At 40.4% G+C, this 16013-nt stretch overlaps 1 protein-coding gene and 1 non-coding gene across 3 annotated transcripts in view; both read right to left on the bottom strand.

Annotated features, from left to right (window-relative positions):
* LOC146307270 (partitioning defective 3 homolog) overlaps positions 1-16013 on the bottom strand; it is a 474057-nt gene that overhangs the window by 434589 nt on the left and 23455 nt on the right. The window lies entirely within an intron of this gene.
* Positions 5713-5784, bottom strand: trnaw-cca (transfer RNA tryptophan (anticodon CCA)). The gene has a single exon. It is a non-coding gene; the product is annotated as a tRNA-Trp (tRNA).

A 16013-nucleotide genomic window follows, 5' to 3' on the forward strand; every position in this document is an offset into this window, starting at 1 on the left:
GATAAATCATTCAGCCTGTTCAACAATTCAGTTGCATGTATAGTATATGGGTCAGTTGCTCTACACAACATCTTACATTTAGACTGAACAAAGTGCTCAGGGAGCCCAGACGAACCAGGTTTGTTAATGAATCATCCTACTTTTTCAAATGGAAACAGGCTAAAGTTTCCCACACAACTGTCAGAAATTTACAGTTGTATTCAGAAACATAATTTAAAAGAGTCAACTATAAAGAATGGCTTTGTAATGTAGTGCAGGCACCATATGAAAGACTAAAAGAGATATATGCATATTTCTTTTGGCCAGCAGTTAATATTTCCCCACTCTGTGCACTGAACGAGTGGCAGGATTAGTGCCAGAGAGGTTAGCAAGGGATCAAGCTGGTAATACAGGCCCGCCTGTCAAACACCGGGCCAAATCCTGCAGCCTCTTATAACACAGAGACCCTCCAAATATCTGCCACACCTACACCCACTGAGCCAGAGCAGAGACTACTGTCAACTCTCTGGGGTCTCTTTCTGTAGCTGTGGTGGGGAGAGAAGCAGAGAGCGCAGAGAAAAACACCCTACTGTCACTATAAGTCAAAGGCACAGCCGTTCTTTAGACAAACGACACCTGATTTTTCAAGCTCTCTGATTTGAGATGAGTTGTACGCTCGGTTAAACCTCTGTAGTCATCTCCCCTGCTGTGTGATCTGCTTGAGATGGGGATTTGTAGTCCCTAAACCTTGTTTCTCCAGGAGTACAACTGCACATATCACCCCTCATGATAAGTACAACGTGGAAAGCTGAGCATCTGGTCTGGATAAAAAAGCAGGTTAGACTGCTTGCGTGTGTGTGTGTGAGTCCACACAGGCCAGACACACTGCCTCATGCCTCAGCGGGAGCTGGAACTGCTGCTGCGATGAAGGTTTCACTGACAAATTAAAGCAGACATTATCACATGAGGATCTCATTGAGCAGTTTCATAATGAAACATCATTAACCCAATTAAAGAGTAACCTCTCAGACAGGATATGCCAGTGATTAAGAGGCATGACTCAGAAAATCTGAGGAGTAACATCAATTAGTGGATTTTGTTTTTTTAGTTCTTTAAACGAGATATCTTCCGTATGGTCTTAAAATAACCATCTGGTAACTGTAGTTATGTCTAATAAACCTTTAATTCAGTCCACGAAAAATCAATAAATAAATGAGGACTGGGCCTTGAAGTGTAGACAGCTCACTGTCTGCTAAGCTAAGCTAGCAGCTAGCATGTTGGCTTGCATCCAAAAGTCACGTTGTTATTAGTGTGTTTATTAGCAATCTGTCTGGAGTGCCAGGATAGGTAGCTTGTTCGGGCAGCTGGCCAGTTTCATCCCATCTGAGACAAGTGGTCATTAGCAACAGAGGGAGAGCTTTACACACACCTTGCACACATTTACTGTCTTTGGCATCAAAAACTTCTGGGAATACGGGACATGCAAAGTAACATGCATGATTTGGCAACTGGGAAGCATTAAAGAGAAAATCATGTCTCATTGTACAGGTAATTATAAGCATGAATGTATTTGCCACCATAAAGCTAAAGATTAAACAAAGCATAGGCCCAGTATATCCTTGCTTTGAAGAAGGCATCGGTTCTCAAATTGGGAGTCAGAGGATGGTCGGGGGTCTGTGGGTCTCTGCCAGGGGGTCATTTAGTTTTTCTCATAATATAAAAAAACATATTCATTTGTTTACAAAAGGCTTCATAGTTCAAAGGACAGTATTTGATTTTTTTCAATAGAACAGTTCATAGATTACATTCTAATCTAACTATCTTTAATACACGACTTCGTTAAATTGGTCATTTACAGTATTTTAAGGTCTGTTATTTCTAAATAACAGACTGTTGTGGTTATGATTATTGTCTGTCTATATATGTATACCCTCTACCCTATGATATACAAATTGTTAAACTATATTGCTTGGTATTCCAGATAAGACAGGCTTACTAATGCCTAGAAGCTAATAAAGCTTGATTAGCAGGTGAGCACTACCAGGCAACAAATGGCTATAAGACACACCATTTTTCTGTTTCAGTTGCCCGAATGAAGTGTCCTCAGCAAAACACATTATTTTCATGCTAACTGGATGCTGGTTGACCCTGACCTCTGGCCTCCCAGTGAACGGGAAAAAGCAAAAGGGCAATTTCCTTTAGGGGGTTAATAAAGAGTCTAACTGTCAGTTTCAAATGCTTATCAGAAATCCACCCACAGACACAGAAGGTGAGGGTGTCGTATTACAGAAAGGACATTTTAGTTTTACCCTGAGGGAGATGTCCCATCCAGGCCATCTGCTCTAGGAGGAACAGTATGATTTGGTGGAGACTGCAGATGTAGATTTTCAGAATATAAAGAACCTGTGGCCTGTGTCATTCATTGCCAGTGTGCCATTTTCTTAAATGAATATTTTGGATTATTTGCTGTAGGCTTTTATGAGGTTCTTAGTGATAGTCAGTGTATTACCAGCTGTAGATGGCAGGCAGCATGCCCATAGTTTGTAGAAACAGAGAAGAGTAACAGCAATGGTCTGCTGTAGAAAGTCCATAACAAAAGCTATTTTAAACACTTAAAAAGGCCCACCTAATAAGATCGATATCATTTTAAGTGTACTTTATATTTAGAATGTGTTCCCTGCTTCACCTGGCCTCCAGACAGCCTTTTCCAACAGGAAACCACCATTATATAAGCCAAATATCATTCTCTCCAAACCAACCAAACTCCATGGACTAAATCAGTAATTTTAGCTCCCAGAAAATGGAAAACGCTGCCTTGACCTGTGAGCTGTGTTATTGCATGATTTAGGTGAATCTGAACTTTTTGAAAACACTGAAGTCACACAATAAGGCAAACACACTACCTGATGGAGGCAGCTGCAGACCAGCCAGTCCTGTGTTCTGCAATGTTAAATTACTGTTTTTGCCTATAGAGTCTGGTGGCTTAGAAAAGAGCGATATTTGGCTAATATAATAGCGCTTTCCTGACAGAAACGGCTGTCTGACAGCAAGGTAAAGTTATGAAAACACTGAAATATAGTGTATACTTAAACTTATTATACTTTCTTTAGGTGGACCTTAGCTTCAGTGCTGGTGCCCCCTCTGCTTCTTCAAACTGGGGTTGTTTTGACTGGCATGCTGTGGATAATACACTGACTATCAATATGTACCTCATACAACCCATAGTAAATAATCATAACTATCCCTTTAACGAAAGATTTAGTCTTATAGAGAAAACATGTCAGTAGCAATATGTGAGAATGTGCACAGACCTCTAAATCAAGAGGAGAAGAAGAGAACAATGAATCAAACTTCTCATTTGCCGCTTTGAAGAAATTGTTACTCAAAATGCAAAAGAGCCACAACAACATTCATAACAAAAGAATACAGACAATACAACAGAATAAATCCTTATAATTTTCAACTGGCAAAGTAAAGACAACTTAGTTTGCCAGTGTCTACTCCAACAATGTCAAAAAGCAACAAATCACACTGAAAGTTGGTGTAGTTCCTGCAAGTGAAGGCCTGCTGGTTCACTAAAACTGGTTGAGCACTGCGAGACTCTGTCTACTCATAGAGGCAGCAGTCAGTCAGCACAATTTAGGCACACTTTTGTTTATTATTTCATAAGCACAGAGGTTATGCTTGCCAGATGGGGCCTCTAAACGAGCCAAGAGAAACACAGAGAGCAGGGTGAATCACCAAGAACAGACAACCCGCAGTGGAGATGTCACGACACACACAGCTCTTTCACAGACTGCAGATGTGGAACAGAGAGGTCAAAGAGTGTTTTCTAGGATTTGTGTTTGTGTGTGAGGAGGAGGAGTTGCCTGGTATCTAAATGTGGAACAAACATCATTATGTACCACTTATTGTGGACTGTTATAAAAATATAATGTCAGTGCTCATTTTAACAAATGGTCAAAGTGCAACTCCAAAACACATACAGCTGCCATGGAAACTAGAATAAACTTCAGTCAATCAGGAAATGAGGCGCCTCACTCATATCTGTGAATGGTGAGCATGCAGGGTGTTGAGGGCCATGTTTTGAATCTCAAATGTGAGAGGAGGGATGTTTGTTTGACAGAGTTGTATGAGATACTTAACCATAGTCAGTGTATTACCTGCAATAGACTGAGGTGCAGCCTTTTATTAGGAGTGTTACAATACAATATATATTGTGATACTGTATGCAAGGTGATAGATTTCTATTTATTCAATCTAACTTAAGGAAATTAAGGTGTTCATACACATCACCATATGCATATGGCAGAGGGTAGATAACACTGCTGTAGTGGTCCGGGGTTTAAACACAACAAAAGAAATACTACCACAAATCTTTGCATGTATCACAATATCATGATACAGTGTTTTTTAGAAACAATACAGTATCACAAAACATAAAACTGCTATACTCAAGAGCATAGATATTTTCTAATACCCCTAGAAATTGCTGTTAGTCATCAATTACTTGATTAGTTTTCATGTTGGTGCTCCTTCTCCAAACTGCATCTACTGCCGCTAATACAGTTACAATCGATAAGTATCTCATGTAACCTCACTTCTTGTGATAAAATAACATTACTGAATATCTACAAAGTGGCTTAATTTTCAATTCAAGTTGGCGTCTATGTAATGTGACCTTGAGGAACGTGTATGGTCCAGAAACACTGACACTCATTTGTACTGAGGAGTGTGGTGGTCATGGTTTGTGAGGAAGCAACAGACTGTGACAATGAAACCCTCTTACACACTTAACAGAAGAGCACACGCCTCACTCTTCACACCTAGGAAGGAGGGAGGATCAGTTCATTGAGAGGGAGCTCCCTGTGTCTGTTCAAATCCCAGTGGGTTCAAGAACAACATATGTTATGCAGACACTGAAATCCCAGGAGTGTAAATGGCTCAGGAGGGAGTGGCAACTCTTTGGCCTCACATGTTGAAACAGTGCACCACATCTGTACTGAAACTGCTGAGCACAGAATTAGCTCATGTACCCAATAAAGGCTTCCCTAATACCATGTAAAAATATTGTAATACCACTACACACACACAGCTGGTGAATTCTACACTGGAGGCAAAACAACCAAAGTGGCTCACTTTTCACTTTCAGCGCCCAGCATGGCACGGCACCAGACATAGTGCAACACAGCCTTAGAAATGTATATCCAGACCAAGTGGTGCTAAGTTTGAACAGAGCCTAAACCCTGATAATAACCAGCAGTAGCAGACGGAGGTTCCCTTAACAGAAGTCACTGGAAATTTGATCCAGAGTGGTCCCTCGCAACCAGCCCGCAGTCCACCCGCTGCCCTACTTCTCCCAATGTAAATATAGAAATGAGATATGCACGACACAAACTGTGGGCATGCACAAACAGCCTCCTGTTTATTTATGATTCTCACCTTATCAATCTGGTTACTCTGGTTGTTTTTAACGGTCACCTGAAGGCACTATACTGTAATTAATTTGTCAGATCAACTCAGTCCGAAGTTATGCAGCTCTGTCACACACAACGTACTTGAATTGAGGTAGAAAAAACAGCTCAAGCATGGAAACACACAGATATACAGTAGAGCAGCCAGTCATTAACAGCTCCTTGTGGCCAGTTTCATCTCATTTACAAGCGTAACATACATGCTTTTTCCCCTAGTCTTCGTATGCACTTTTTAACACTTAAGGCCTTCAAAAATAACTGACCCCGACGTGATTTGAACACGCAACCTTCTGATCTGGAGTCAGACGCGCTACCGTTGCGCCACGAGGTCTACTTCACTACCTTAACTTGAACTCAATTCACTCCTACAACACTGGGAGGCTGTCTTGAAAATGTAAGCTTGTTTTGATCATCATCTTCTTCGTGACGAACAGGCAGTTCATGTCAGATAATGGCGCTTAAAGGTGACCTGACTAAATGCAGTGCTGTGAAAATATGTTGTGTAGTAAATGCCACATCTGGGAGCTATTTCTTTCTCCATGAGTTAACCCAGGTCACTCAAAGCAAACTGCAATTCTCCCGCCTGTTGGCCATATATATGTATACAAAGGTCTGGTATGGTATGTATGTATAGTATGTAATAACCAACATTTTGATTAGTAGCTGTAATTTAATTATATGTTTTTTCCCCTTAACTATAACTGATTACAATAAGACCTACATTTATTTCATAATTTATTTATATGCACATTGTAGGACTAGGGCAATTGATCATTGTTATGGACATCTTTGATTACAGAGGTTGATTTGCATCACGTCGATCGATGCATTGTTAGGAACTGTTGCGCCCAGCCAGAGCATGGATTCACCCGGAGAGCGAGCTGTGGAGAGGAAGCCTCACTGTGATCATTTAAAATGTGGGAGTATTTTAGACAGAGATGCAACAGTGTGCTTCTCTTTAAGCTCCACAAATTGGAAATGTCTCATCACAGTAGGACAACTGTTCTGCACAAGTGCTAGAAGTGCAGCAGTGAGTGTTCTGTCCTCCTGCAGTGAGACAGCAGCATTGCCCTGTTTACTTTTTGTCAGCAGCCAAGCATGATATAGCAGGATTATCAACATGTGAAACATGTTTCTGTTTGTAGACGTCACTTAAGATAGATTTTCTAGATGTTTCTTCATCACTCCAGTGTTAAGAGTAATGTCTACACTGCTGCCATGCTTCATCTTGTTATTCAGCCGCTTTGTAGTTAGTTAAATTCAACAACCATGTATAAGTGAGAAATGGCTGAAACCCATGTTACAGACAGCCTGTAATTTATTCCCATTGTTTTCCTCATCTCACACTGATACAAAACCACATCGCCATCTTATCTGCACAGTGATAAAATAAATCCATGCCATCACCAGTTAAAGTTTTAAGTCAAAATACTGATTGTCCAGTTTGGGGAAAGTGCTGACACAGTGATTAAATGAGAATGTTTCGCAGCTCCTTTTCAATTTGAGGTCCAGTATTCTTCTGATCAGACACCTGACAGTCTGTTAAACTGGATGGAAATTTGACTAATTTTAAAATATGCCACCATTATCTTTGTTCCAATGAACTTTATGCCTTTTTCAGAATATGATTGAATAAAATATTGAAATATTAATTAGTTACTGAGTTTCTGATATTTATTTTAGCCAAATTCATTGTTATATTAATCAAATAATTAAAAAAAACATGAATTAATCAAGAAAATAATTACAGTTATTAATTAATTAATCAGTGTTAAAAAACATGCAAAGATTTATATTTATATAAGTTATATTTTTCATATTTTTCATTGTAGCTGCAGAAATCCTACAAACAACAAATTAAGAAACTCATACAATCACATTTTGTGCGACACTTGTTGCAGTGAATATGATGTTTTGTTCCAATAATACTTTCATACTTTTGAGTCATGCATTGGATATTCAGTCCAATTTGAGGTATTCTAACACAATAAACTACAGAGTTTCCAGTTTGACAGGAACTCCTGAACTTCTGAATCTCTGTCAGGAAAAAAAAGACATGCATGTACAGACAGACAAAGGGAAGAGGCTGGAAGAAAGAGAGTACTGATGAAAGTCACTTTCCAAAGACTCACTGGGGCAAACATCCAAAAACCACAAATACTGGTGCCTGAAACTCGCAGAGAGTAACAGTAAAGTAATGCAGTCAAAAATACACAAGCTGTAAACAATGTGAGAAAAAGCTGTCTAAAGGGAAAGAGGAAGAGGAGAAAGAAAGTCCAGATGTGGGTCTGTACTGTATTTGGAGCGAGTAGGGCTCTGTGTTTATGTTTTGCCAATCCTCAAACTGAGCCCTGCTCTCTAACAACATCCATTAGCTGGTGATAATAAGTGATTACTTGGACAAGAACCGACAAAGCAAAGTGGAAGTAGAAGCATTGTGTCAAGACTACTATATTTCAATACAAGCCTGGAAGTAACAGCTCTATTTACAGTAATACGTCTCTAGAGGATTTGGGTGTGTGTGTGTGTGTGTGTGTGTGTGTGTGTGTGTGTGTGTGTGTGTGTGTTATTTTTTACAACTGCAGGAAGAAGACACATATAGGACACCTAGAGAGGGTCTCTTTTTTGCATAGAGCAATATGGCAAGGGAAGAATGATGAAAGAAGCAGCAGCAACAGTAAACTAGGTGAATACCTGAACTTAACACTACGATAAGTCTGAAATTACTATAAACCTACAACACATCATCAAGGCATGCATGCTTTTACCATTACGTTCTGGCCCTCAGGAAAACAGCCTGGGCTTTGATCACAGAGGCACACAACATAAACTATATCTCAACTGTAAGTATGTAGCATTGGTAAAAAAAATATATATATATATTCACATGTCACAGATATTGCATATACTGTATATGCAGAACTGTATAGCAGTGACCCACTTCAGTTGCCTGTTTTCATTTGTTTTCCTCTGAGCAACCACATTATGTAATGTGAGAAGCTTTGTACATCAGCTAAGCCTGGTGCTCCACACAACAGAGGACTGTAATTGTCAGGACAAGCATGACCTCTTATTCACACATTCAAAACAGTCTAACCTGTCTAGTCAATGAAGGAAAGCACAAGCATAACAGACAGTGTAGATTATGCAATCCCGTCATTGCAGAAATACATGTTTTAGTATATTAAAACTAGTTCCTGGTGACATATTTCCCTGTCCATTAAACGCAAATTTTAATTCACACTAGTCGACAAGTTTAACATTAAGAAAACACTCAGACAGCAGAAAGCATTTGTTCATTAATAATGTTAAACCTGGTCCAAAAAAATACTGTGTGTATTAAAAGTCATTTGAAGCCGTTAATCACAAATGCAGCTGAAATGTGTGCCACTTCCACACTACTACATTATCCTTCAAAACATGACAAAACTCACTAAATGCTTCACTTTTTTCAGACCTGAAAGGATGACAGTGTCTGCAGAGCTGATGTTAGCTGCCAGCCTGCCACACAGGGTGGCTAACATTAGCAGTGCAGCAGCCTGCTCTGCTTGCAGATTAATGTCTGTGTCTGTGCTGAATGTGGCTACACATTGCTCCAGTCAAGTGGTTATATGCCAGTTTGTTCTGACACAGCCTACAATCGACGTTATTTTCCTTTTATACATCAAAATACTGACAAGCAATGCTGTATACAAGCTGTCATCTGTCTCATTTTGCTGATAACAACATCTAGGGGATCGGGGTGTTTGCACTGAGTGAGAGCGGCTGCCGTCTGCCGAGCATGTAGCACGAGCTGAACAGAGGTACAATCATGTTTTAAGTTGATTATGCCTTTTACTTTTGTAATACTGTGATACAATACCATCGTCCTTAAAAACAAAAATAAATACAGTGATATAAATTTTAGGCCATATCACCTACCCCTTTGGCAGTCACATACACTCACAGCTCTATGTTTCAGTCTAATATTAGTATTTCACCTGTCCATTGAGTGATGAAGGAGTTTGCTTCATAGTTGGGGAAATGTTCATTGACCCTACACAGGAAACAGATGACACACAGGCAAAGCACTTGAGACTAAAGACAGGCAAGATCAGTGGGAAACATCCGTGTAGAGGAGATTAAAAGTGAGGTGAGGAAAGCAGGCAGGACATGATGAGGACACCGAAGAGTGAAAGTGAGGCAGAAAGAGAGGACAGAGGATGTGTTTGACAGTTGGACAGAATGAACAGAAAGAGAGGAGAAGAGTAAGTGCAGTGGATCACCGTGCAACATGGGTGCATATCTGATTTTACATCTGCAGGTTGTATTATAGTTAAACAATAACAGGGAGAATTCAAAACTCTGACAGATACAGGTGAATAGTTCAGCATCAAAAAGCTGTCTCATCCTGTGCATAACTTTTGTTGCACTGAAACAAAGATGCACTGAAGATAGGAGGATGAACTTGCCAAAACTTTGCACTCTGCAAAGCACAAACCTCTATCAGTGGTACACTCCTTTAACCCCCTAAAAACACTTCAGTTTCATCGATTGATTTCTTGGTTTGCTTTTCTGACAATCATCATGTAATTACAGCTACAAAGCCAGGAACTTCAGAGCTACCCTTCAGCACATGGACATGCACAACTAAAACATCTATGAAGGTGGAAATCCCAGATCAGGATGAACATCAAATTGCAATCAAAGTTTAGCCAAGAGCAATCCATCTCCTAGATTTCAGCCAAAGTCATGTCTCACTGTCAGACACACACAGACAGATAGACGCTTCACTGGAAGACATAATCACACAAACTATCTGCTGTAAAGTACAATCTGAAAGGTGAAACTGACAGAAGTAACATTTTCAGGAAAAAAGAAGGCCAGGATGCGTCAAAAAGATTTTGTTATGCCCGTGTAGCATATCTGACTCCAGATCAAAAGGCTGTAAGTTCCAATCATGTTGAGGTGAGTGCAATGGAGCAAAGATCAAAGCTGCACACCAGGGTTTTAACATGACTAAGATTCTTTTTTATACCTGGAAAGAACCTCACTGGAGTAAAAGTGAACAACAAGAATCTCATCTCTCCCCAACCTCTCCTCTGCCTTCTGAGAGGTTTCTATCATTTTGTAATTTACTTCTCTAATGGCTGTGCTGATGGAAAACTCATCCATCAGCACCTCCATTAACAAGCTGCCATGTGCCAGTGGGATTTCTTCTTGTTTGTTCTAAAATGTAGACAGAAGATAACTCAATGATGTGTCACGCAAACAAAAGCTTGATGTTATCTAGATGAATCAGGCCAGGGACTTCACCAGAAACTTGCCCCACCTAATGGCATAGTTATAATCACGTCTCCCAGAGTTAATGCGCTACACAACTACACAGACTTGCATGCAATACCATTTTCAACTTTTTCTGTCTTTGTCGGTTTGTATCCAGTTTGTATCTATGATTGTGTGTTTATTTTGCTTGAGCATTTAAATTGTAAAGTGCATCACACAGCCAGGGTAACAATTCACTGTTCTCCTTTAGTGCTGACGACTGGTATATGATAATGAATAGGCTTCCGTTTACTTTGCAAACATTACACCGTGCATTTTAATCTTTCATTAATCAAGACAAAGGATTGCTGAGCATATGCACTCCTTTGAAGCACTTCTCCACATTACTCTACATCTTGCACCTTGATAATGTCCAGCATACAGTCCTCCACTGTTAACCTTAGCCAATGAATTTCAGACTGGGGTCAGGATTAGTTTATTTTTTAGTCCACAAAACACTTTAGCCTCAGGAGACTTGGATTACACCAGGCAAGCAGTATGGAGGCATTTTTAGCTTTGTACTGTTTTTTTCTGTTGTTTTTTTCCATTTGAAAACTGGTCAACATCGACTTAAATTGTTTGGGAGATTCTGTAAGGCTGTTTTCCTGTGAAAATCCTCTAAAACTGGGGTTCACTGGTCTAATGTGCACCTATTGTGTGGGTCTTTGACATGAAAAAGTTTGGGAACCCCTGACCTGGGTGGTTCTACAGAAATTCATCATGGATCACACCCTGTGCAGCACACAGATTAAAATTCAGCAAATGATTAACAGGGGGTTTGGCAGATATGTGCTACCCAAGCAAATATATCATAACTCTGATGTAATTATGTTATAATTCAAACATGACACAGCTACTGAATTAAATCCAGGAAGTGCAACTTGACAAGCACAAAGTCTGCTCAGATTTACTGACATAATTAAGAATAATTGGTTAATTATCTCAGTTTCAACATCTTTTTTTCTGAATCATAAGAGATTTTAATTAAAAAGGGAGATGTTTTCTACATTTCCAGATGAATGCAATCTGCTTCTGTATTTTGGTGTGTCCCTTCTGTCAACTGTAAGTGCAGACTTAGGAAGAAACACACATGGCCACTTAGCCACTCAGATGCTTTTCTGCTCACTGTCTTGAAGGTTGGCAGCATGAGCAGCGTCCAAAGCCAAGGGCTGACGGAAACGCCTGGCTCACACTTAACTGTCAGCAGACTGCTTGAGCAAGTGTGCAGACGTGTGTTTGTTTGCAGGAGATAGGCTTCCCGCATTAATGTCACTATTCTCTATAAATTGTGATTGAATGCTGGAAAACAGCATTATTAAAATCAGATCGTGATGTCTGAGATTAGTCAGACTGAGGAACGTGCAAAAACAGCAGCACACTCTTGCTGTCAACACCAACAGAAAGGGAAGAAATCTTCTCTTTAAGGCTGCATAATATGCCCATAAATCACTGTCTTTAAGTCTGTTTATCATCCAGGAAATCACTTGGTTTTGGAAATTATTACAGTCACCATCGATCCACTTTCCCTTCAAAACTGTCAACTCTAGAAAAGAGGGAAATCCCGAGCCTCAGAGACAGAACGTGTCTTCCTTCTGTTTCTACCTTGTAATTTTCAGACTTTCCCCACGTTGCCCTTCTAACAGCAACTGAGTCTTCCAAACATAATAACATTATATTTAACTTTCAGCGTACCCACCCACAACTAATGAAGTGCCTTTGAAGAGAGGAGTGCCATCCAAGATGTGTTTGCATGTGGAATGTTCACGATGGTAAAGCGCAGGAATAGTGTGTTCATATGGGTTTGATCACGTCTCCTCAGGAGCTCCAGCTGGAAAATATAAAGTTTAAGAAGTGAGACAGTGGACAATATTGAGTTTGTCATATCTCCAGGCTGCAGCTATTATGCTACTGCCCCGCCCTTTTACTACTACTACTACTTTCTCCTGCCTGCTCACAGACCAACCATGCAACCTGTAAACCCTGGAATGTGTTGCACCACTTGATTGTCACGTCTCAACATGATCAACCATCATGCTCTTTGCTTTTATCTCTTTCAAAATGTTTCTGATGTGTTCTCAACAAAACATCTGAAATGTATAATCACATAATGAGTGTGAATTGGTGGGTGTGAGTATAATAAATGTATCATACAAGATTAGGTGCACAAACATCTCCCAATAAATTGACTTTCTGAATGTTAGCCGCAAGAAAAAGGGGAATTCAAGGTATACGAGAGAGAAAGGATGATAGATAAAGAGATATAAGCAGGAGGGTGTAAAAGGAGGATAGAAGAAAAGAAAAGGGTGGGGATAAAAGAGGGAAGACAACAAGTAAGGTGAAGAGAGGGGAAGGGGGTTGAGAGAGAAGATGTTGAGAGAAAGCACCGGAGGCTGTGCTGCAAGGTTAAATCTAATGAGCTCACTGTTTATAGACGAGTGAATTAGGGACACAATTACGCCAAGGAGAGTAGAAATCTTCACACACATGCATGTGCACACGCACACACATCCACTGTAGGTAATTTCAGGACCTGCTGATGCCTGAAACAAGACGGTAACATAAAGCAACCTCAATACATCTCATTCCCTTTGGCTGTGCATGAAGACGAGGTGCTGCTAAGCTGAAAATAACAATCAATCCGGTCGATTCAAACCAGCCCAGAGCTACAAATGAGGAGAACATGGGCACTTCTATAAGAACTATGGAAACTGAGAACCAGCTTCTACTGAGAAGCGCAAATAAATTGACCGGTCCATCAGAATTGTATGCTTCTGTGCTTTTCAATTCCTTTTCTGTTTTTCTGGCAGTTGCACATAGCCAAACAATGACATCAAACTTTTGTGTCTACACAGCTGGAAACTTGCAACAAGAAGGAATCATGGCAGAGAAGAAGAAACAGTCCAAAGCGACAATACCAACACCAACAATATGCTGTAACATCTTTCCACTGCTTCCTACATCCTTTACCATGAGTAAATATACTGCGTCACAGTGCAGTCAATTTGTAGAAAATTGATCAGGAATCAATAAGGCAATCATTAAAGAATTGGATCAATAAGCAGAATCAACAATAGCATTAGTATCAATAAAATAGCAGTTCTCTATGGTGACAGCAGTGTTGTTACTGCATTCTATTTTGCTCCATATTCAGCTTGTTTTGCTTATGTCTTCTTTCTATGATGTGCCATGATCCGACACAAACACATTTCAGGCCAGCCCACAACACTGTAACAGCAATAAACAAATGCAACAGCACCAGTGAAGGTGCCAGCCAGCCACCACAACCTTGTTGTGGTTCAGTGTGAGATGCAAGGTGACGTAAGCAGCATTGTATCTGTTTGACTGACTTCAACCCCCTTGCTGCTCTGTCACCCCGCCTCCCCCTCCGCCCAGTACTTTCACTGAGACTCCTCTCATTAAAGCCAGTGAGTGATGGAGGAGAGCCCCATCAATCTCTCTTCAAGACCACCAGAGTTGAAGGCTCGGTGTGAGAGGAAAGCCACTGGAGGGGGAGAATTGTTTCACCCTGACTGTGCATCTCCAGGCAGTGGTGGTAAGAGTAAGATGGCAGGAGTGGTGGTGGAGAGGGTGGGGCAGAAATTGTGGAGTTCCATGCAGTCTGTTTGTTAAGATGAAGAGGTGCAGGCCCACTGTAAACAGCACTGCGCTGATCCAGATACTTTAAAGCAGAGGGAGTTCAAGTGGGCTGGTGTGTTTACTTCTGAGCTAGAATCTACTGCCAGATACAGACTGAAGTACAAAGCAATGTGTTTTTCAATCAATTCCAGGGAAATGCAGAAACCAACCACATCTCATTTCCGAGGGACAATGTGTTTTTCATGCTATTTTAATCCACAGATTTGCACTGACAGACTTGGACAAAGTCAGACCTTCTGGTGCAAGGATAAAGCATCTCACTGCTGATCAGAAGGTCTGTTTTCAAATCACGTCACGGTCAAGATCTTTTAACCAAGACAGCTCATTACTTTAAATCTGAAGACTCTGAAGCTGATGGTTGCACAGGACTGACGTAGTGTTGCTAAAGCCTACTCCAGGTTGGGATTGGCTTGGGACTGAGGATTGTTAACTAACGTGACTGCCATGAAGATCAATATGTGGTGAAAGCCTGTATGTTCCTTGATGACAAAGCTGAGCTTAAGACAGTGCATTTTGTTTGGTTTTGGCTAATAATGAATGTCTAAAGATGACCTCATATTTGGCCCTGGATCAGCAGAGAACTGAAGAAACAGGTTGGACTTTTTCTTGGGAATACTGCAGGCAACAAACTGAAAGAAGGTGATGAAAGTGCTGGAGGGCACTCTGTCATTTGTTAAGAGGAGGGTTGCTGGGAAATCTATTTGGTTGACAGACAGACAGGGTTGAAGCTGACAGTAAGAAACCGGCTAAACCAGATCATTCACCTGATCCTGACAACACAGAAACACACATTCACACACACACAAACTCTCTCTACGACGCCATTAACACATGCCAAAGCAAAAACAAGCATCGGCCCTCAACTTTAAAGAAATTGCAGTGTCTCAGAGCTACACTGTATTGATGAAGGGTGTTTACATAGCCCTGCTTTGTGCAAGTATTCAAATTCATTAGTACACAAATACCTTCAGAGGTCTTGTTCTGTCAGAGATACACGACTCAGCAGACTCTGTGGTGTAATGTGATCTAAGATACCCAACACCCACTGCCAGTCAGCCCTCAAAGAAAGCCCGCAAAGAAAATCTACTGGTCTCTGACAGCTTTGCAAACACAAAACCCAGGGAAACCTCCAGTAAAGTGGACAGAAATTAATACAAATATTGCTTTTAATAAGTAGAGGAAGAAATATTCAGATACTTCATTCAAGTAAAAGTACTGCATAATACCACATCATGAAAATACACCACTATAAATAAAAGTCCTGCATTCAATAAAGTGAAAGTATTTATCAATTGAAATAACCATAAAATGTTTATGATTAATTAGAAAAACGTAATCAGAACCAATACAACAAAGCCATGGGGTTAAAATTATGTGTTACTCTTCATCTATCTGACCCAGTTTAACAGGTGTTGCACAATATTTGGTGTGTCACATTAACACCGCAAAGTATCTTAAATCTCATCACTGGTGCGATAAGTTTCGTCTGTTGATTAGAGTTGTGATTTGAGTTTGGGCGGGCCTCGGAAGATTTTCAGGTTTCAAATTGGGCCCTGGCATTCTTAAGTTTGGAAATGGCTGCTATAAAAACTTTTCATA

The sequence above is a fragment of the Lutjanus erythropterus genome, chromosome 21 (genome assembly GCF_056507025.1).
Source record: "Lutjanus erythropterus isolate fLutEry1 chromosome 21, fLutEry1.hap2, whole genome shotgun sequence".
Taxonomy (NCBI): domain Eukaryota; kingdom Metazoa; phylum Chordata; class Actinopteri; order Lutjaniformes; family Lutjanidae; genus Lutjanus; species Lutjanus erythropterus.